At 35.7% G+C, this 20975-nt stretch overlaps 1 protein-coding gene across 4 annotated transcripts in view; it reads left to right on the forward strand.

Annotated features, from left to right (window-relative positions):
- The first annotated feature begins 4305 nt into the window (after positions 1-4305).
- The window catches only part of LOC107588451 (ligand-dependent corepressor-like), a 31120-nt gene continuing 14450 nt past the window's right edge, over positions 4306-20975 (forward strand). For 3 of the 4 annotated variants that reach the window (XM_016276548.1, XM_016276550.1, XM_016276551.1), the window contains exons 1-2: positions 4306-4392; positions 20508-20573. The gene's annotated coding sequence lies outside the window, so the exon portion shown is untranslated. The remainder of the gene's footprint in view (positions 4393-20507; positions 20574-20975) is intronic. The other variant, XM_016276549.1, reaches the window with a different exon arrangement.

Genomic DNA, 20975 nt, shown 5'->3' on the forward strand with positions numbered 1-20975 from the left:
ATGAAACGAGGCTAAGGAACGAATTAGGCAGCGAGAGAGTTAAGAAAGGCTGGCCTTGTGTGCAAGTTGAGCGGGGGTGGAAGGGGGCTTTCAATAGTCATTTCTTGGAGGCTTAAATGTTAAATGTTCAGAAATGTCTCACCAAAGGTCATGCAGTCAATGACGCTCATTAAAAAAAAAAGACGCAACCAATCAACGGGTCAGACTCAGTTCGGTCTCCATGGGAACGTGCTACAACTAATCGATTTACTGCATTGTTCCGTACATACAATAAACGCAACAAAACTGTTTCTGTTACGGTTTACTATATCATTACCAAAATAGCGTATTCAGATCAGTTGTGAGTGACTGCTTTGTCTTTCCCTGTGGGAATGATGCCTTTTGTTTATATCATACTGCAAAGAAGACCTTGAGGGTACCCTGGTACATATAGCGCCTCTGTTTGTGTGTGTTTAGCTGTCTCTAAAGATGTAGATGACTCTTTATGATATAATTGTTTAGTATCAGTAGACTTTTTGTTTGGAACTTATGGTTCGCCATGGGGGGCTTTCAATAGTCATTTCTTGGAGGCTTAAATGTTAAATGTTCAGAAATGTCTCACCAAAGGTCATGCAGTCAATGACGCTCATTAAAAAAAAAGACGCAACCAATCAACGGGTCAGACTCAGTTCGGTCTCCATGGGAACGTGCTACAACTAATCGATTTACTGCATTGTTCCGTACATACAATAAACGCAACAAAACTGTTTCTGTTACGGTTTACTATATCATTACCAAAATAGCGTATTCAGATCAGTTGTGAGTGACTGCTTTGTCTTTCCCTGTGGGAATGATGCCTTTTGTTTATATCATACTGCAAAGAAGACCTTGAGGGTACCCTGGTACATATAGCGCCTCTGTTTGTGTGTGTTTAGCTGTCTCTAAAGTTGTAGATGACTCTTTATGATATAATTGTTTAGTATCAGTAGACTTTTTGTTTGGAACTTATGGTTCGCCATGCCACAAAGAACTTTCATTTTCCAAAAATGAAACGTATTGAATATATTTTTGTTCCGATTACTATCCTGACCCTGACTTTGAGAATGCACATTTTTCACATTTCTGCAGTTCATTGTAAAGTCTGAATTCACTTCTAGCGCTATTTAGTCTCTTTTTGTCCCATGTCTTATTTCCATTTAATATTCATTTATGCTGGGAAAAGTAAAGGATCTTATTGTTAACACCATTTTGCCCATGTAACACAAAAAGGGAGATACTGATTTAAAAAAATGGTGTAGGTGTACCTCATTCAAAGAAGCATTTTCACTGAATACATTTTAATTTGTTCTTGTTTCAATGTGTTGCATATTGGTGCTTATTTGCAGACTACTCAAGTTCAAATCTGAGATATTTTTATTTATTTGTATTTTTATAGGTTTCTTAGAAAATAAGGTTTTTGGAGAGTATGGAGAGGACTACACTGTAAAAAATGACAGTGAATTGAATGTAAAAGACTGTAAAAATGTTACAGTAAAAACCTGTTAAATGGTTAACGGTAAATTCCCCTACTATATACGGTGAAAAACTGTATTGGACATTACATGTATTTGACATTAATTTTACGGTAGTATACCATTTTTGGAAGTGAAAAAGACCGTAAATTGACTAACCGTAAATTGACATTCCCTGCGTTAATGCAAAATGTTCCCTGCGTTACATTTAAAATTTGATTGTTTTTTGTTGAAATAACTATGTTTCTTCTTCGTTTTTTCTTATCATTTTTGTATATTAGGGTTGTGTGTCACACCTAATGTTGTTAAATGAATGTTTATTGCATTATTTCAGTTTCATGTGTGTTACCGTGATGGTGTTTAGTGTTTGTGTGAATGACACTGTGCACCTTCTATTTAAGATATTATTTAAAAGCTGCTTGTGATAGGCTTTGGTTCATCATGTGACTTTCTCATTACCACCTGCATTTGGTGGTTATCAGTGTATTACAAAGGTACAAAACAGATTTTAGTACTTCAATAGGTTGGTATTTTAACATTATATCAGTTAATGATATTACGGTATTTAACTGTAAATTTAAGTTAAAACCGTAAAACGTAAAACGTTGCTACCATATTTTTTACGGTAAAATTCCAGCAACCACAGCTGCCGTTTTTTTACCGTAAATTTTACGGATTTTTTTTTTACAGTGTACATGTCGAAATATTAAAGTCATGACATGAGAAATCAAATTCGCCCTGTTCTTTTGGCATTTAAGAGGTCTTTGTACCATTAAAACATCCTGCAAGTTTCATAGCTTAAAACGTCCTCATCATTATAAACAAAGCATTTATTTAATCAAGCTCCAAAAATGGCTTGCTTGGATCTGAGGAGCAAAGTGACGTAACCTGGGCTTGGGCACAAACATTTGCATAAACCCCGCCTCCAGAGTGATGAATAATCATCTCCTCACCATAGGCCCCGCCCACTGGTGTTCAGTCGCTTATCACGCTGAACGTGAATGTTGCGTCGCGATAAAAGCAAATAGAAATGACAATCACTGCTGCTATCTTGTCTGGATACAGTATACAGATGCACGTTCACTTTCTGACTCAGTCCACACGTTTGAGTCTGTCGTCAATAGAACAAATGGAGTGAAAGGACGTTTGTTTTGACGTATTTGGTTTGATCATGTTGTAAAAACACTCAAATGCAATAGTGAGGGGGCGTTGATACCGTTTTCTATGCAATGACGTTAGCCAATCATAACAGTGGACGATTTCTGGCAAGCCTTAAAGGACACGCCCCTTAAAACACATTGTTTTAGACAGAGGGTCAGAATGAGGGTTAAAAATAATAATTTTTCCACATTTTTTTTTTTTTGCAAGGAACATATTAAAATAAAATAAACTAAAAAATCCATGCCATGACCCCTTTAAGGCCACTTGCATTTGTAGATTATTATAAAACATTTTTTTTACTGAAATAACTGTACACCTTTGGGTCCTTAGAAACATTCCCACCTTTTACCTTTACTAGCTACGGCCTTGCTTGTGCCTCTCTATGCACACATCAATGAACGCCCTCTGAAAACACATCTGAACAGAGTCTCTTAGAGCCGAATATACTGTATAAGGCTTCCTTTAGATTTGAAAAGTGTTTGTTTCACACATTCTTCCTTTTACTGTATTTTTATAGTTTGATATCCCTTATTCTGGCCTCTTGTGTTGTATGGAAAAGAACAACTTGGACATCCAGCTAATCATCACATTCTCCACACAAAAAAAGGAAAAGGCATGTAGACGATTATACTGACATGCCGTTTGGAAGAAAAATGCAGTTGATTATTCTCAGGTAGCGAGGAACTTATAATCCATTTATATTTTATTCATTTGCCTTTCTTTTCCTATGCCATCCCATATAACAATTGCCACCGCAGTAACTCATTGAAATCACACAAGGAAACCTGCAGCACCGCTGCCAGTACAATAAAAGCTGTCAGTCACTCCATTTCCACTTAACAAAAAGCTTACCGTCAACCGTACTGTAACTTTTATACTGTCAGCGGTATTGTGAGGGAACAGAAGTCCTGGTTTATAACACGACCAAAGCAGAAAGTTAGCAAATCGACTTTTTTTTTTTATATATTTTTTTATTATATTCATTGCTATAAGGACTTAATTTGGATTTAAAGGCGATTTTCTAAACCTTTTTAATTTTTATTATTATTATTATTATTATTTTACCCTCAGATTCCAGATTTTCAAATAGTTGTCTCAGCCAAATATTGTCTATCCTAACAAACCATACATCAATGGAAAGCTTATTTATTCAGCTTTCATGTGATGCATAAATCTCAATTTCAAAAAATTGACTCTTATGACTGGTTTTGTGGTCCTGGGTCACATAAAGGCTAGTTATCATTCTTGGTGTGAACGTGGCTAAATTCAGTGCATTTTGTAATAGGCTATTTCTGTAATGGGACACAAATAAAATGATAAAAAATTAGTGTATTATTAAAATATTTAAGAATGCATTTTATAGTCCTATATATGATCATCATCATAATACAGTACACGACCATTATCATAAACACGATTATTAATACTAGTTTCATTTAATCAAATCCAAAATTGTTTAAGACAGCTAGGCTCTTAAATTCTTTGGGGCGAAATATGCAAGGCTTCAGTTATAGGCTGAGCATGATTTGGTTATGGGAGGGACTGCAGCACTGAAGAGCCGCGGAGAGAGGAGAGGGGGCTGCTGACGCGGGCCCCGGGAGCTCCCGGTGTGAGGCGCGCGCCTGCGGGAGGGGCCGCTAGAAAATGGCGAGTCTGTGCAGAAGGCAGCAATGCACGATCGAGAGGCGCGGCTTTCGGCAGGAGCTGGACTCGTGGCGGCATAAACTCATTCACTGTGTAGGTAAGCTGCTTCACCTCTCGCGCGGGGCTGTCCAGCGGAGCGTCGCGTGTTGATTCAATGCGTTTATTCGGTGTGGGGACCGGCGGAAACCTACTGCCTTGAGTGGCGAGTGAAGCCGATTTTTTTTTTGTCTCGCAACGATATTTTTCATATAGCCGCTGGACCTTATCAAAAAAAAAAAAATTGCAGTTATGAGTTTAGTTGCGCGGCCGTTGTTTGAGAAATAATGTACATTTGCGTTTTTATTTGACAGCATAACAGCTGTTGTTTTGGCCCAGCGCCATTCTTTAAGTTATTATGAATATTATTTTTTTTTTTGGAGGAAATGTAGGCGATGTTTATTTATTGTAAGCAGGGCGTGTTACGTGTACAGAGGGAACTGTGCGCTGACCAATCAGCGGCGTCCGTTTTGCCCGTGTGCGCGCTCCCTGCTTTATTGTAGGCTACTGTATTATTCGAGGGGAGGGCTGTGCGCGCCCCCGCCCCACCGCGCGCGCCCGGCGCCGCGGGAGCGCACATTGCTGCAATGGGGAAATGTCAGAAAATAATTTTGTATTTTAGGGGAAGGTGGGGATGACAAAGAAAACGACTCTGCGCATACTGCTGAGCTGTTATCGCCGCCGTGTCGAGGCCAGATTCGTCTTGCGCTGAACGTGTCGACATAATGTCTTGATCTTAAGCAGGAGGCTCCTGCAGAACATATGCGCTGATATTTGAGTCTGTTTTGATTTTTTTCTTTCTTCTTTCCTCAATTGCTCGCTTTGAAGCAGCAAGGCAGTTCCTGGACGAGACGTGCCAGTGTAAGCCAAAATGTGTGCAGATATCAACAATATTTCGGTTTTGGGGAAGCCTAGAGTCGCGTTTCTATTTGTTGTGTACTCATTTTTGGTTCTCATTGCCAAGAAATATGACAGAAACGATTGGTTTCCCGCCCCTCCCCCTTTAAGTGTTTCATTAGCTTTGTTTAATCCCTTTAAATCACCGTATCTGATGTTATTGGGAGATTACTGAGTCGAGGTTTCCTAGTTTTCAACCCTAGATTTGTGTTAATCTCCCTTTTAATGTCCGACAGAAACCCTTTTGGAGCTTTTGAGTAAATGCTGGTCACTCTTTCTATCCACCACAACAGTGTAGATAATATCACGATACTGAGTGCTGCATTAATGTCGGGTATTGAATATGAGCATATGTGGGGCCCTATAAATGGTAAAGCCTTTCTCCCGTTTGTTTAACATGTCCTACATCGTATCAGATATGATAAACTGATATATTTAAAAAGACTAGTATGTATTTTGTTATCAGATATGGCGTATATGTCAGTGAAAACGGCTTAGCTTTCCTCGTACTATGAGGAAAAGCTCCTAATTTGTACCAAAAGGGCCCGTTCCAGGAAGTATGAAGGCCCTGATGTAAAGATGGGTGGATTCGTTGCCATTTTGTTCTTAAATAGGAAAGATATTTGACGGTGAGCCTTTAACAAGATTCCCACGGTGATAACATTAGTGAAATTTAAAGACTGTGAGTTTTTAGTAGAGGACTTGATTGTTACCTGATGTAGTTAATTGAATAAAAATATTTATTTGATAGTACAAATTATTTTAACATCTTTATCCTAATCACAAATGACTGGACATGCCACGGAGGAATGGTTAAATGTGTGGGAACTCTGCTTTAAATGTAGGCTAACTGCTGCGTTGAAGGCTTAACGATTTGTTGCTTGTATCTTACGCCATGCCGATATTCTGTCCATCACAAGAGATTAATTCTAGGCATGGTTCGAGGAAATGTAGACTAAATCATTTGGGCTTAGTCTACTGAAAGTCACCAGTGAATCCATAATGAGAGCTTAGCAAGTTTTGGGACGTAAAAAAACAACCAAAGTCATTAATCGCCCTTTTTAGAAGTATGTAAAAGTTGATTCACACCTTCATGACAATAATTTACATTCTGGCTCTGCTGATAACGCTTTAGGGAGCATCATAAATCATTTCCTCAAACTTTCAAGGGTCAAAGTTCCAAATTCTAAACTGTTGTTAGCAAACTCTCCTTGAAAGCCAGCATTGCTAGAAGTTGCAAAGAAGATTTTTTTTCCCGTCTGCAAACCGGTCAGTTTGATGCTGAATTTGGGCTGTCAATGGTATCATATTTTGTTATCATTTTCTTTTTTGTTGTCTGTTTCTGTTTGTAGTCTGTTACATGGACTATTATGTTTGCTACAGCTAGCTTTGCTTGCTTGTTGATCTGTGGGTAACTCGTAGATAGCCTTGCACAGATACGAGAGCAGCATGTCATGTTAATATTAGCAATACATAAATGCAAAATTAATAATTGACAGACAGTACCAACATTCATCAACTGATTTTATTCATATTTTATGGTATGCTTTTCTCTCTAGTGAACAGCTTGGTCATTTATTTTCACTCACTAGAAGTAAGAGTATATATTCAATTAAATTATTTCCATTTATCGGTGGCTCAAGGTTTGGCGAAAGACTGTTGAATGAGACCCGTGAATAGGATTTGATGTATTAGGTGATCTGTAATTTGAGTTTAACTCTTGAAGTGGTCTTTAATATCTAGCCTTGGCGCGTCTAAATACATAAAATATAGTTTGATCATGTGTGTGGAGCTTAGGTTAAATAAATCATTGTGTCGCTGTTTTAATCAGACAAATTTATTCGTCTGCTGTTTATTTTTATCTGCCTGCAAACAGCTAATACATACATGGACGCGACAAAACCCAACCGAATCTTGGTTTCCTGGCTTTTCCTACTCTTTCTGTGTGAATTTGTCACCACACATTTGATGTCATGCACGAGAGCGTCACAAATTCAGACAAAACTGAAGGTCAAAGCTGCTTGCTGTGAGAACCATTACCATCAGGAAAAATGTCACTTTTTATTTTTATCTCTAGTCATCATCTACCTCCCCCTCGCTGTCTTGGAAAGCTCCCGTATGCATTTGCCTTTCCTCTCGTTTCATCAAAGATCAGCAACAATCTTATGACCAATTATGATTCTTGCAACATCTCGCTCAAATATAGGGCTATTTAGGATATTCCTTTGGCATTTATCACTCGCCAGAGTCTCCAGTTTGGCTACCTTCTTATCTAGATGATATCCTAGTGCTTTTAGAAGTTCTTGTAGTTCTTCTCAAAAATACGATGCATGGTTCATAATCATGCATTTTGGTTTTGGTGGTTTGAGAACCTTTTTGGTGCACATCGAGAGCGACTTTACCTTTATTTTTTCTATCTTGGCCGTAAACCGCTTCTAGCAGCTCTTGAACATCCACCCCCAAGTGAAGAGGTTGTTAAAGAAGCGTCTGGAGCTATTTGACGACAGTTTCCAGACGATTTTAATTGGCATGTAGGCTGCGAGAAGGTGCATTGATTCGAGTTGCATTCTTTTTTACCACCACTGAAAATCAACAGCATTTTAGATTGATAAAAAAATAACTGTCATCTGAATTATGTATGGATCTTTTTCTTGTTGAGAAGCTGCATGTGTTTACAGTACGGGGGAAAATATACTGCATAGAATATGAAATAAATGGTAAAACCCAGAGTTTTCTACCGTATCATGCATTTTACTTAACATTTTATGTAAAATATTGAACGATTCGCTGAAACACACAACAGCTGTTAGGATGCATTGCACTTTAAATGAACTAAATTAAAAATGTATATAAAAAGTTATATTTTTGTTTATGGAACTAAAACATTGATTCCTCTTGATTTGAGCATTTATCATGGGTTTCCACCACTTTCATGTTCAAGCTGTCAGGGTTATGCTAAACCATGTAAACTACTTTAAAAGTAGTAGCATTATACTCCCACAGAGATAATACTTTTGGTTTTCCGCTGGATTTTTCAGATCTTAAATACGCTGGGCTTCTGTGCCTAAGTATTTTGACATCTGGGAAGCCTGCCTCCATTAATTTCTCTTTTTTAAACCCCAGGGATTCTCATTCTGTCAAAGGACAGCTAGATTAAATCATACTATATCCATACTATATCCCAGACTTTTTGGACCAGTTCGAATAGTGGATGTTTGATTGTGTAGACTGTTTGCATGTTGTTCACAACTACATTTGTAAATGCAAATGAATAATAATTGTTAAATAAGGCTTTATTGTCAAGAACATTGAATTTTGGGCACATTTTGTTCTCTCAGGTTATGTTTCCTCTCTAAATTCCCAAAAGATTCCGGGTAAGCGAGACCTTTGATTTGATGAAGTGAAATGTTCTTTAACAGGCTGTTGTGCAAGAACTTTGGGAGTGTTTCTTTTTGATATACAGTAACCGTAAAGACAAGATAAGCTCAAATTTTACTCTTCCTCTTTCTGTGCTGTAGTTCATGTTTGCCTAAACCAATCCCTGCAGATCCAAATGTGTCAAAATCTGCCATTTGCCTTGCCATTTTTTGTCTGCCTCTCATGTGACATTGTTTTCCATTAAAGTCGTGTTCAGAATGGGTTTAGATTATGCGCTCAAAGTTGAATGCCCTAAAAAGCCGCCTAAGGTGGGGGTTTGAAGGAATTTTTATTATTTTTGCTGCCTAATGCAGCAGATGTTTTGGGGAATGCTGATGCAGATTTTTTAGAGTATTGGTGGCAAATGAATTAAAAGCTTTGGCCTAGTTTTCAAGTTTTAATGTTTATGCTGCTACAATTCCTAAATACCAAAAAAAAAAACATTTGTAAGTTTTAGCATCACTTTTAGCAAAGCAGTTTTAATATTGAAACGCATGAAACACTTAGAATGTGCAGAAAAGCATATAAAATGTGGTATACAGTGATAGGTTCAAGTGTAGCATGCTTTTCATAATAGGCTTTCTTTTTGAAATTATTTGATTGATTTTACATTTGACTAAATTATTAATTTTGAATACAGTTTCAGTAATATTTTATTAGGGTTGCAAAAAGGTGGCAAATTTCCAGTAAATTTTAGAAACATTCCAGGATTTTTTTGGAATATTCCAGGGATTTTTGGAAAGTTTCTGGAAATTTACCAGAAGTTTTCCACCCCTTTGCAACCCTATAATTTATCTAGATGTTACCCTGCAAATAAACCCTGTATTTACCCTGTAAATAAAAATTTGTTTTGTAAAGTGACTGTAACAGTGATGTTAATATTTTTGATTAATCCAGTTAATTGATTTTTTAATTTTTTTTATTTCAGTGCATTTTCCTTGTCTTTTTGGTTCATGATTAGCTATTGGGGTGCCTTGCAATGGTCGACTAGTCCAATTTTTGTCGTCTGTGTGTGTCAGCAACAGTGCTTTAATTTGCATGCAATACTTTAGATGTTAGACGGTTTATGCAGTAAAACCCTATTGAAAAAGTGAATGCCCTTTAAAGCACAGCCATCTGAGGGTCAGCTGAATCCAAAACGTTCAATTAATTACCTTTTCACACAACCAGCCAATTAGCAGACGTTAGCCCATCCTTCAGATATATGTTTGTTTCGTTCGTTTTCTCTAACATCTCAGTCACCGACTGGTTTTGTGGTCCAGGGTCACATATCACTGAGAATGATTAAATATGATTCTTTCAGTCATTTCAAACCAAGTTGCATTTTACTTACTGAATATACTTGGCAACATTTACTGCATAGGTGAAATAATGGTCTACCTATATAATATAACGCTGTAAAAACAGAAAAATTGGCATTTTTAATTTAAAAAAATTATTCTCTCAGAGACAAATATATTTTTAATTGTGCTGCAGATGTTCTGTGGGTTTACTTTAAGATCACTATAGCAGTTTAACATGTGCCAGCCCTGAAAATAAACCATTTGTCGTGACTCACTAACGCAGAGCGGCTCACAAAGATGAAGGAAAATCGACTTTGTATTCTTCTTCAAAAAAAAAAAATTTAGCTTTTTGAAATGAAGTACTGCAAAAAAAAAAAAAGGTTTCTTTATTCGATATCATATTTGATTTTTTGGAACACTTAACCCTATAAATAACCTGCTTTACAGCAGACTTAAATCCAGACGTCTACTTTAACCTAATGCTGCAGATTTGGTACTTAATGGCCAGGTAAACATTGCTTTTGACACTAATCACCACCATCAAAAACTTAAAATTGCCTTTCGTGGCCAACACTTCCTTTTTATGACAAATGATGCATGTACGAGATGTACATTCCCTGCAATTGGGGCTTGGTGACCTAAAAGGTCCTGTCGTGGAAGGCGATGTCCTGATGGGTTAAATGTGATTGGCCGTTCCCTCATAGCACAGGTTTGAGGTTTTCCCGCACTCTGATTCAAACACAATCTAGGTCAAGAATGATATTGTTTAACCCCCTCTCCAAAACACTTGCAATGTTCTTGCTGGAATCGAACAAGGGGAAATAAAATAGTGGATGCAGGAAGCACTTGTGTGCGTTCTCTATTTGTTTTTCTCAGTATTTCACGCACTAGCCTTGTACCTTGTTACAGGAATGCTCATGCATTTGTTTCTTTAATGTTTTGGAAAAGCAAAGTCTTTCAGGTAAAAGGACAAAATTATCTGGATGACGGCAATGTCTGCTTTTATTTTCTCTTTAAAGATGAAAAACATTCATAATTTTTTATCTTTATGATTTTTGTCGTGTTTTTCGTAGGTTTTTGTCGTGCTATTGTAGGTTAGACAAAAGACTTATTATTCAGGCAATTCAGACAAACGATTGATTCATTTTTTAATCATATTTATTTATTTACCTCTTTCCTTGATTTAGATGGTTGTTTTCTTGTCTCTAGAGTATCAAATTATATTTGTTGTCTAAATTTGGCTATTGCTTTGATACTTTGGGTTTAGTATTTTTAGTTCATGTTTGTCACTTTTGTTAATCAAAAATATGCAAATTAATGCAACATTCTTTTTTATTTTCTAAATCGAGCCAAGAGAGGCTATGGTATTTTTGGACAATGGGCATGCCGCATGATATTTTTGGATCAGTTGGGACTATTATTAATGTGTTATTGACTGCACTTTAACAGTTTTGAGATTTGTGCCTGATTGGTCGATTCCAATGGATAGCTTGGATATTTTGCTGATTTTGAGTTGTGATGTGCAAAAATTTTTAAATAGACTAGTTAGTGCGGGTTCCTGAGTGACTAGTTGACTAATCGATACGAGGGCCTGATTAATTAGTTAATTACTAGCTGTTTCTCGTTCTCTGCCATATTAATTTACTAAATTGAGCCAAAGGTAGGATACCGCAATGGGTGTGATATTTTTGGATCAGTTGGACCTAGTTTATTATAGTTTATAATGATTATTATTATTAATAATAATAATTCATGTGTTCTTGGCCATTATTTGACCATAGGGCTGGGCGATGAAGCGATAACTATATTATCACAATATAATTTTCCTTGATAAAACGATAGTAAGAATTTGATAAATGTTAATAATGTTTATGCTCTAAAGGCGAAACTCATTTGAAGCGCGACACCGTTTATCCGCTCGGTTCAAAGTTCAAACAGCAGCGCAGCGCCAATTTACTAAAGCAGATGCATTTACTCGCTGATGAATCTCGGTCAGATCCAGTGTGAAGCGCTTGAATTCAGCGAACAACACAAACAACACAGTGATTTAAACTAGTTTAAAGCCAGATGAAACAGCGCTGACAAACAGGAGAAACACTGTGCACAACGATACAGTCAGAAGACATTCGCCATCATTTACCATGGATTTACTGTAGTAGCACTAACACTAACATGGTGTTGTGGCAGAAATGTGGAATATTTTATTATATTATTAATGTGGACATATTAATGTATTATTAAAGGAGTAATGGAATGCAATTACAGTATTTTTTGAGATTAAGCTATAGTGTTTTTGCATTTATACTAAATGTATTTAGACTACTGTTTTTCATACAAATACCTAGGAGCCATATAGGCTAGTTACATTTTTACCATGGTATTGAGGTGCTATATGTGTGGTTTTAAATGTGATTATCATGATCTAAATGTACACTCTAAAAATTGCTGGGTTGTTTCAACCCAACTTTGAGTCAAATAACATTTTAAAATTAAATAAAATTTTTACATTCAATTTTTAACCCAAAAGTTGGATTAGTCCATATTTGACCCAAAGTTGGGTTGAAAGAACCCAGCGTTTTTTAGCGTGTATGCTACTATACGGAAGACCAATGATTAATTTTAATAAAACTGTCCGAAAAATTAAATTTCACCATGTAAAAATGAGGTTGTTACAATTTTTTACAGATGTTTTTGATAATACACTTTAATTTACATCTGCATCCTAACTCAAATGTGCATTTCCAAGAGACAAAAAAGGTAATATTATTAATATTGCAGCCTGCACTGCAAACTGTACTGAAGATACGTCATCAAAGTTAGGCAACACAAACCTCTTTCTGGATTTGAAGCAATGTCACTTATTAGAACATGCAGAAACTAATTATTTAATTTTTTTATTAAAGCATTAAGCCCCGTGAAGCCGTGGTTTACAGTGAATTTATAACAGCTAAGAGACGTTGTTAGCTGTTATAAATTCACTGTAAACCACGGCTTCACGGGACTTATTGCTTTTATAAAACGGTTATTCCATATACGTAGTAAGGTTTCACAAAATAAAACGGAGCAAATAAAGTGTAACGATATTAATAAAAACAGTATTTTTCCACCAAACAATGTAGTTCCTCAGAAACAGTTGTGGTTCCAACAAAGTGGTTGCTGAGCAACACACAGAATTAAACAAAGGTGTGTGTTTGTAGAGTAATTTACAACAGCTTCAAACGTGGCTCAACCAATCAGAATCAAGGACCGGAACTATCTGTTTTATAATAAGTCATTTATTTTGTTAAAGAAAAATAACTGGAAAAGTGTAAAAAATTCAAAAACGTGAATGTCAAGTGTTTGTCGCGTTCTTACCATACGAGTATTTAAAACCACAATTAATGGTCCGGTTTCTACAACTTTTACTTAGGAGCAGAAATATGCTTTTAAACTTGAGAGAAATAAAGATTTGAAATTTATCATGATAATTATCGATATCGACAGATATGACATTTTTTATTGTGATAATTATTTTTGGACATATTGCCCAGCCCTGTTTGACCATTTTGAGATTCTTGCCTGATAAGTGTACTAGTTGGTCGATTCCAATAGCTGATTTTGAGTTGGGATATTAGTGGGGACTAGTTAGTGGGGGTTCCTGAGTGACTAGTTGACTAATCGATAGAAGGGCCTGAATAATTAGTCCAGTTTACGGTTCACTTGACCGCGATCTTGTTCATTCTAGTTGTTGTCTTCAAAAACAGAGAGCTGTTTAACAGCGAAATCTTATTTTTGTCACTTTTGTTAACACTATCAAATATATGCAAATAAATGTTTCAGTTTTTATTTATTTAATTGAGCCAAGATAGAGTACAGCTTTGGGCATAATATTTTTGGATCATTTGGACTTAAGCATTGTCTATTATTATTATTATTAACTTCTGTGTTATTGACTGTTATTTGACCATTTTGAGATTGTTGAGATCCAGTTAACTCTGCCAGTTGGTAATTTCCAATGGATAGTTTGGATATTTGGCTATTTTTGAGTTGGGATGTGCACAATTTCAAAACCAACTAGATAGTTGGTCTTTAACTGACTAATTAATTGGAAGCTCAAAAGAATTAGTCCAGTTTCAGGTTCACTTGACCGGGATCAAATGTGTTCTTCTTGTTGTCTTCAAAAACAGAAAACTCAGCAAGCTAATTAAAGCACCAATATTTGTAGTTAAGAAAAGTTTGTCAATTAGTCGAACAAACTAAATTGCATTAGATGTGTGTGCATCTAATTTGCAATATTTGAACTGTTTTATATGCATAAAATCAGTATTACATTGGCCATCTGCCATCCAGATCTCTGAATATCTACATTAAAAAAACTCATCAGTCATTTTCTAATCATGATACACTGTGGATAAAAAAAAGTATAAAACTAATTTAGCAGTAATTCTCCCCTTTAACCTTGCACGCTTGATCTAATGCATCTACAGTAGATGGTTATGACCACCATGTTATAAATACTTTCCTAACTTCATCAGATGCTATGCCACATCATTTGAGGAGCATAATTAGTCATTCATCTCCAAAGAAAGACCCTTATGAAATGGATGATGGGGGTCGCTTTCTTGATTGGACCCCCCCCCTTTTATACTTCATGTGTCCTTTAGAAATCAAAAGCCAGACGAGCTGAGTTATTTTTAAAGCAACTTTTCAATTGCACACCAAACACGTTATATATATAGTCCATGAAATGACTGACAGGCGGCAGGAGACAAAGGGATGGAGGAAAGGCTAATTAAGAGAAGTATAGCGATTGCGCCCAGTGTCACTAAGCAACGTGCAAACCTTCTTTTTACGCCTCGAGGTTAGGAAGCGCACGTCTTAGAAAAGCCGGTCTGCCGCTACAAACTTCCCTTTTCTGTTCTCTCTTTAATAATAAAATATGTGCACCTTGCGACCTCATAATTAGCTTTTTCTGCAATCCTTCAAATTAATTAGTTTGATGTCTATGTATGAAATACGTGGATAGAGGGCATTAAATCGTAAAGGCAGTCAAAATGGCAATAGCGTATGCTTATTTATATCTCACACAGGTGAAGTGCCACTCTTTTATTTACACTTCTGCCATAAAGGAAAACACTTTTTTTTTGGTAGTTAGAGGCCTTGAATGAAGAAAATGCAACTGCATTTATGTAAAGGCAAATGCAAAAGGCTTTTACTTTATGTAGCAAGGCTATGATGCTCATGCGGACACTGGAGGTTCGAATCCGGCTTGCAACATTTTGCATGCAAAAAATCTCTTCCCTTCACTTCTCAACGTTTTTCATTCTCACATGGTATAAAAGCCAAAAATTTATGCTATTTGTGCTTACAAAAGGCTTTATTTTCTCTCCACAATTCTTTCACGTTGTAAGAAGGCCAGACATTAAAAAAGTGTTTTGAATCGTTGTCAAATTGTCTATTTCTGCTACCATGTGTTTATTTAGTTATTTTGTTTTCCTTTTTTTTTTAGAAACGTTCAAAGCATTTTGACATTTGACAAAGCATTTGTTCTGCTGTGGGCTACGCTTTTGTGTCGGTGCTTACAGTTTATTTGGTTATGCTATTTGTGCTTACAAAAGGCTTTATTTTCTCTCCACAATTCTTTCACGTTGTAAGAAGGCCAAACATTAAAAAAGTGTTTTGAATCGTTGTCAAATTGTCTATTTCTGCTACCATGTGTTTATTTAGTTATTTTGTTTTCCTTTTTTTTAGAAACGTTCAAAGCATTTTGACATTTGACAAAGCATTTGTTCTGCTGTGGGCTACGCTTTTGTGTCGGTGCTTACAGTTTATTTGGAACTGAAGTGAATTGAATCTGGCAGAACGTGTGAATTGAAGCGTAGGAAACCTATAAAGCACTTTCAGTAGAAGTTCACCGAGTAGAGAACTTCAGTCTATAGATATCACATTGTCACCAACAGCAGTCACAGGCGACATCCACTCTATTCATTCAGCGTTCGTTTGTACAGTATGTGTGTACGCCGTCCCTTGCAGGTGACTGAGACAAGAGAAGAAATGCTTCCTAGAGAGCGATACGTCTTTAAGCATGCATCTACTATCTACTTTCTCAAGGGTGAATCTTTCCGGCTGCAGTAAAAGCAGTCAAATCTTCAAGGCAATATCTGTTACCTCAACATCTGCTTTACTCCACTAACAATATGAGCGTCTTAAACACTGAATAAAACATATAAGCGTTTGAATACATTGAGACAAATTGTCACTGCATCTAGAGTTGAAGATAATGATCTGTGAATTTAAATTATGTTAGTAAAAATGTGAAAATATATGTCAAATTAATTACTTTTAAATTTGATTACATTTAAAAAACATTTGATTGAATAATGAATCTTTTATCATTTGTTACAGCCCCAAACCAGTTATAGCTCATTCAATACTTGCTGAAAAAATATAAAAATAAGATATAAACCAATAATAATGAATACTACTAATATTATTTATGAATAAATGTTATAATATATTTTTAAATATTATTTATTAAAACTTTTTTTTATTTATATTTACATTATAGACAGCATGTAATCATTTAAATTCCTTACTCTCATATCAGATTTTGTCTAGCGACATTTTCTTGAGCTTGTTTGAACAAATCCCAACACTAAATACATATTTTAATGTTTTTGTATCACGGACATGAATAATACATCAAATCCTCAAGCTATTTGAGCTTTTTGGGAAGCGTGTTATTATTTGTTTACTTATATAGTACTTCAAGTATGTACTACTCATGTAGTGTTGACGTCTTTGACATTTTCAGCGTGCATTTCACTTTACATTATTTAGATATGCATTTTGTTAAATATATTGAAAAGACATATTAAACATAGTGAGACCTCTCAAATGAGCTCTGTATTCTTGCTGCATTTCTTGCTGAGCTAATATTGGAGCGCATTGAAATCTTATTTCATTTGTTTTTATGTCAAAGGAATAATAAAAGATTTTAAGCCTGAGCTTAACAATTGAATTTCTAATCATTTCAGCGGCCTTCAGTTGGATAATTAAATAATTGGATAATTAATTAGACGTTCTGCTTTTGGCACATGGCGCACTGAATAAATCATTGGCCCCAACAGGATCGGTGAACTGCACAGCGTGACTCCTGCGTGCCGCCACACTGAATTTCAGCCGTCAGCTTCCTGTCAGAAAATTATCAGAAAAATGTTGCTGCTTTTTTTCTTCTAAATTTAAAGAATAGCTGTCAGGGTCACAATGGCAGGTTCTCCACAGATTAGGATTGCTTTTTCAGGGACTGCGGCTTTTTTTGTGGGTTAACTCCTTAACCAAACAAAGAGAAATGACCCAGTTTATTCCGCCCCTGCCCAATTTGAATATGCTCGGAGTGAAATTGGATAAATGCAGTTGAAATGTGGAGAAACTACTCTTTAAACACAACAATGGACTGAAGAATGAGGGTGGGGGTAGGGCTGGGAACATATTTTTTGGAGTGTCTTTTTTTTTGTCTTTTGAACTGCTTGGGGCTGGATAGAGGGCGATCTACTCTTACCATCAGAAATGTTGCTACAGTAACTATATGTGTGTGTGTGTGTGTGTATTGAAACAGGTGTGTTTCAGTAAATTATATTGGTCAATTTGTTCATTGATTTGTTCTTAAACTCTAAAAATTAAGTTGTCTTGGTTCCCTTCGGCCAGGCAGTTTAGTAGTATCCGTCTCATGGAATGGCTCAACCAGATGGTTGTATCTGACACAGATTTCCCCTCAAGAACAACCCCAACCCCCTTTCTGCCTCCCATGTATGAAGGATTGGGGGTAGGGAGTTGGCTTAATTTAGGGTTAAGATAAACCACGGGGAAGAAAGCGTGCACCGTCTCCAATATGCTGATTTTAATGATTTAATGAAGGTATTGTACTCCCCGGAGAGAGAAAGCTCTTTTTTTTCCTAGTCTTTATGTAAGATGATATTGATCTCTTGGGTGGTGCTTAGTTCCTAAAAATGTTACAGAAGAAGTCCGGAAGACATTGACAACAGTTTAAGCCTTTAGGAAAGTGTATATTTGAAGCCTAAATTAGCAACCAATTTGATTTAAAATAAAACAACATCAAAAAACTCTATAACACTACAGCAACATTCATGAATCAAAAATATTAGTAAACTATTGTAATAATAATTCAGAAGCAGTTAATATCCAAGTTCATTTTAAAGGGGCCAAATGTCAAGTGGTGTGCCTCAGGGTTCGGTACTCGGTCCAATGTGTGAAAATCTCTAAATTGACATGCCGTCACCACAGCTAAAAATAATTATAATGCCAAATATCATCCTTTGCTTAGAGACATTATCACATCCAGGTTGTGGCATTCTTATTTTCTTTCCTTTTTCTTTTTTTTCCACATATATGAACATGAACATGACAAGAACATAGCATGAGGTTATTGTTTAAAAAACGTAATGTAGTTCATGGATATAGAAACATAAGCAAAGCACTCCAAGTTAATTATGTTTAGGCTAATTTCAGCATGATTATGTTTTTACAGTAGCCGAACCTTCTAAAGAATCTGTCCTTAATATAGATTAAACATATGCAGTTTGTTAGGTTAGATTTAATTACATTTTATATTGAACAGTTAGCTTGTGTGGGAAGACTGCTTGGAAATAGTGTCCTTCAACCATCTGCAGTACTCAGACTCTGTACGATATATCGATCTTATCTACTGGTTAGATACTGGGCTTGTTGCCCAGTGAAAGTAAATTATTTATACATCCACTACACTATATATAGACTATTAATGGTCACCAGGAAGTTCAAACAAAAAGCTGCTGATGTGACCCTCCCTAATGTTGAATTGATTGGCTTGTTTCTGTACGTTCACGTACCCCTCCATGGGACCTTTCCTTACCATGATTGTTCAATCTTTGTGTGTGTATGTATGCACTGCATTCTTTATTAGGTCTTGGTGATTTAGAGTTTTGTAGTGAATGAATGCTAGTTTTGTTGGGTTGATTGAGACTCTCTTTTGTGGCGATATCCCACACAGTTCTCCTCTTACAGGCCTCTTGCACTAGTGCTTTTCGTATTGAATATTACACCAGGACTTATGAAACCATGTTGCAGATGATAAAACGGAATAATTAATACCTTGCAACCCAAACTTTGGTCTACTTGGGAAAGGCTTATATTTTAGGGTCTGTTTTATGTGGCATTTGTAAACGTTTTTTAACCTCGATTTATTTATTTATTTTTTGTAATAAAATTAGCTTATCAGTTTTGATTTATAATTACTAACACTTTTTACCATCTTAAGCATCCCAAATTTGGAAGTTTGTAGTCATTGTGTGTTAGCTTTGAGGATGAAATCCTGAAGTTTGAAAAAAAAAATTACTTTTAACAGATGAATATAAAATTGACAATCTTTCTTTATCTTCTGAATCTTGCGTTGTTCATTATTTTGTCCAATAAAAATAAAAAATATGTTAGATAAAAATACCAAACAGAAATTTGGTAACATTTTATTACCAAGAGTATGATTTAATTTTTTGTCAAAATTGTTAGTATTTCTGAAATGTAATTACAAAAACAAGTCTAACATAATGTTGTGCTTTATCACAAATATCTTTGCATTCTATGTACAGTACTCAATCATTGTGTACCGATGCAATTATCCACTAGAGCTTCAAAACTGCTGCAGTTTTAGCAGTAATGCTGTGCATTTAATGAACTGGAATGTTGGAACATTTTTAAGTGCTCATTTTTGTTTTCAAAGCCTCCTTTGTAGCCAGCAACAATTTGGAATGCATGCTTTATAAGCAAACTGCAGCGGGAACAGCTGATGAATAGTGAATCACATTAACTAAACCTGGCGATTTGTGTTTCTGTCAGAAAGACAGCCATCTCCTGAAGGACAAAAACTTGATTATGTTCTTCTTAATCATTGCGACAGCATAACTAAGGACGTTATTGAACAAGCTGTAAGGATTTGCCTTAAACAACCTGAGAAAATGCCACTATGATCCATTCAAGTTTAAGTGTGCGGTTTAGACTGGAGATTGCACGAAAATTTTATTTTGTTCATGCTTATTATTTTTTATTATGATGACTGCTATTATAAATCTATGTGGATTTCTTTGCTATTTTATTTAATTAGGAGATTGCAATGTGTTTTGCATTAGGTATAGCAAGGTAAACCACTCAAAAAGATTGTGTCTTTAAATTTGTTCCCTTTTTAAAGCACCAAAATTACAGGAATTCACATCTTGACATTCAGATGACTAAATTGCAATTGATTCCTTTCCAAGATTTCCTTTCTAAGAATCACTACTATAAAACGTTTACACAGAATAATACTTATCTTTTTTTTTTGTTTCCCATTTTAGCAGATTCTTCAGGATGTATTCATCAACTCTGCACTTGAGCCAGTATTTGCAGTTAATTAAATTGAGTGGCAACATTAAATCGGCAAAGAATTGATTTAGTTCATAAAATTGAAAGCAGTTTGTGCACATGTGGGGTTGGACGTGGGTAGATGTGTGATTTGTACTTATAGACCTTGCACAGAGCTAATAAGAATATACCTTTGTCTGCTTCACAGGGTTCGAAAGCATTTTGGAGGGGCTGTTTGGACCAGGACTCATAAAAGATCTTACCCTCTTTCAAGGTCAGTGTTACACTGCATACGATGGAGGTGAAGATTATATTGATGGTTACGTTTAGATTAGAATTCTTTTTGGGCAGTTAACTTTTAATTATAGTCTAAATAATATCATTTTTGAATCTTAGTTTTTTTTTTTTTTTTTACATTTCTTGTATATATGTTATGGTTTTAACCTTGTCCAAAACTATATTTTAAATTATAGTAATTTTCATAATTTCCAATTAACATGAAACTATGAAAAAGTAAAAAAAATATATATATTATTGTGTTTAAGGTATGTACAATAAAAGTAGCCTTAGAGAGACAAAAAGTTGCCAGCTTTTATTGCATATACAGTGGGTACGGAAAGTATTCAGACCCCCTTAAATTTTTCACTCTTTGTTATATTGCAGCCATTTTTTTCCT

Source organism: Sinocyclocheilus grahami, unplaced genomic scaffold (genome assembly GCF_001515645.1).
Source record: "Sinocyclocheilus grahami isolate Dianchi unplaced genomic scaffold, SAMN03320097.WGS_v1.1 scaffold103.1, whole genome shotgun sequence".
In the NCBI taxonomy this organism is placed as follows: Eukaryota; Metazoa; Chordata; class Actinopteri; order Cypriniformes; family Cyprinidae; genus Sinocyclocheilus; species Sinocyclocheilus grahami.